Here is a 3,429-nt window from a genome sequence, read left to right as displayed (position 1 = left end):
ACTCCTCAATGGAAGATGAATTTCAAAAAAATAATATGCTACAGAAAAATACATTTCTCTTTCTCAAAACCTGTAACCAGAGCACTTTATTTCTACATGTATGTTACAAAAATAGGCAAGAATACATTTAAGAATGGGTCATTAGAGAGTTCAAAATGTGTGTTATATAAGCAAGATTTTGTCTCAGTGACCAACTCTATCCAAGAAGTGAAACCATTTGTGATGTAAGACAATCTCAGATGGCTGTAAAAAAAGGAACTAAAATTTTGAAAAATCTCAGATTTTATTAATACCCTGGTAAAAGTGAATGGAATTTTGAAAAGTCAACTCTCAAAGTGGCGCATAAAATTTGTCAATGCAAGAAAATAAACTAGCAATTTACTTGATGACATGCATTACTCAGTACTCTCATTACTGATGTGTATTTCTTTAATCCTATAAATTCTAAAGTGCGTATCAAAAAAAAGTTTACACTTTGAAAAACCCTTGGGAATTTAAAAATATAAAACATGTGGGTAATTTTTGCACATATAATCTTGGGTTTTGGTCTCATCTATCCAATGAAAGTAAAACTTTTGTCAGAATGTTACTCTTTAGTGAGCACTGTCCATTTCCATTTCTCACAGAAATCTGTTTGCGCAGAAATGCTCAATGCTCATTTTCATGCTGTGTCAAGGGGAAAGGGCGAAATCAAACTTACCCTACGAAAGATTTATCATACATTTCCCTTGCACTTTTAGTCGATTGAAATAAAACGGATACATTCCAGCATTTTGTAACAATTTTGCCACCCATAGTGAAATTTCAACTCTTATTAAGCACAACCTTTACCCTATTTGTGCCAGCTGGATCTGAGGACATAACTGAATCTGAAGAAAAGTTTATATCAGACATCTCCAGCATTTTTTCACTAAGTTTTTATCATTGAAAGTGGGTTTACATTTCATTTTTCATTTAATACTTGTTTCTCCAAACTTTTCTCAAGTTTAGCAATGATAAACATAATGAAAATCAAGCTTTAGCCATTCCATGTAAATCATACCTCAGAGTAAAGCAAATATCGTCACGATGGGCTCGGTGTGTGGGGGAGTGGGGTGGGGTGAAATGCATTCTTCGAAGTATTTTGGGCAAGGAAACAAGTCTAACAAGGTAGAAGATATCTTCAAATTAATTTTACTAGCTAAATTCCATGTGTTCTTCATGATTACGGTCTACTTTTATTCGCATAACTATTTCAATGTTCTGCGCAAATCATTTTTCACTAACTTTTCAAAATTAAGTGGTGCTCACTCAAGCGGAAATATTTTTCGACAGTTATATTGTTATTTGCTTTAATGGACCTGTACCAATATTAAAATGTGGCAAAATCTTCAAGATATTACTAATGCATAATTTTACAGGATTTTTTTCAAAGTGAAAACTTTTTTGATACCCACTGTATAAACATAATTTTAATATACCGACTTAAAGAAATATATTTTAAAAGATGTAAAAATATAAAACAGGCAATTATACTGGCAAGATGGTAAATTCTATTAACACCTTCAAAAGGCTACTGTTGCATAAAATGAACCAAGAAATGAATTGAATTCAAGGACTCAATGTAGTAATAAGTTTCATTCTCTTTTTTTTATCATTACAGCTCCCTTTTAAAGTGAGAAAAAAGTATTCAAATGCAACCATTGTATCGTATTTTGATAAATATCTACTTTACAATCATGAGATTTTGATTAATATTAGTCATGCTTGTTTGTAAATGTCTGTGATTTTTTTTCCTTTCTTTTGAGGGCCTCAAAGAGAACTTTCAAGGAAAACTGATAATTATATATGAAACATGACAAACATGTTGCTGTCAAGACAATCTAAATCAGAGAAATGTAAATCTCTGTTTGATCAGTTTGCTCAATCATCTGTTCTATCATGATTCAATTATAACTGATTCTAATACAGGATTCAAATGACACTGATCATAACCACTATTAGTAAGACTACTGATTTTATGAGCATTATTCTATTAAACTTAGAAAATCAACTGTTAACTTATGTCATAATCTGATTTCAAATTGAAAAAAAAATTCTTAAAATATAAAAAAATTAGTGAAAAACAAATGTAAAGTCATACATGGTCACACACGTCTCCAAATAATTCTGTCTAATGGCCTGGTCACACCACCCGAGCGTTGTTGGAGCGGTCGTGGAGCGGAGAGAAAAAAATCATCACTGCTCGCTACCGTTAACCATTTTCGATTTTGATTGTTTTTTTTTTTTTTATCGATTTTTTTCCCTAATTTTGTGAGCGTAATTCTACCCTATTTCCCTACCGCTCCACAAGCGCTCCAACAACGCTCGGGCAGTGTGAACAGGCCTTAAAGATATGGTAAATTCTGTATTAGAAATATTAGACACCACCCCCTCCCCCCAGCCATGGCATCAAACCATTATTTATCCCCTCTCAGAGAAATCATCATAACTGGAATATAAGCTCAGCCCATGTTATAGAGTGATCAGATACCAGTCCACCCATGGAATACACCATTCTTTATCCCCTCTGAGAGAAATGATCATAACTAGAATATAAGCTCTGCCCAGGCTATAGAGTGATCTGATACCAGTCCACCCATGGATTATACCATTATTTATCCCCTTTCAGAGAAATGATCATAACTGGAATATAAGCTCAGCCCATTTTTAGAGTGATCAGATACCAGTCTGCCCATGGCATACACCATTCTTTTTCCCCTCTGAGAGAAATGATCACAACTGGAATATAAGCTCAGCCCAGGCTATAGAGTGATCTGATACCAGTCTGCCCATGGAATACACCATTCTTCATTCCAACATTCTTTATCCTCTCTCTATCACATACATGCATAACACCAACTATTATGTGTTGCACTATCTTGGGTGTTGATATCGGATAAAAATGCACCTTTTTAGTCGGGTCGCAGCTGAGCCAGATCTGACAATATGGCGCTATCCATTAAGCTGACGTTATCCTGTAATGATTGCATTTATGTATTATATGATGTGATCGTAACTGGAATAAGCTCTGCCCAGGCTATAGAGTGATCTGATACCAGTCCACCCATGGATTATACCATTATTTATCCCCTTTCAGAGAAATGATCATAACTGGAATATAAGCTCTGCCCAGGCTATAGAGTGATCTGATACCAGTCCACCCATGGATTATACCATTATTTATCCCCTCTGAGAGAAATGATCATAACTGGAATATAAGTTCTGCCCAGGCTAAAGAGTGATCCGTTACCAGTCCACCCATGGATTATACCATTATTCATCCCCTCTGACAGAGGCTCTGAGAGAAATGATCATAACTGGAATATAAGCTCTGCCCAGGCTATAGAGTGATCTGATACCAGTCCACCCATGGATTATACCATTATTTATCCCCTCTGAGAGAAATGA

Source organism: Lytechinus variegatus, chromosome 2, assembly GCF_018143015.1.
Source record: "Lytechinus variegatus isolate NC3 chromosome 2, Lvar_3.0, whole genome shotgun sequence".
Classification (NCBI taxonomy): domain Eukaryota; kingdom Metazoa; phylum Echinodermata; class Echinoidea; order Temnopleuroida; family Toxopneustidae; genus Lytechinus; species Lytechinus variegatus.
Note: the sequence above shows the minus strand (reverse complement) of the source record.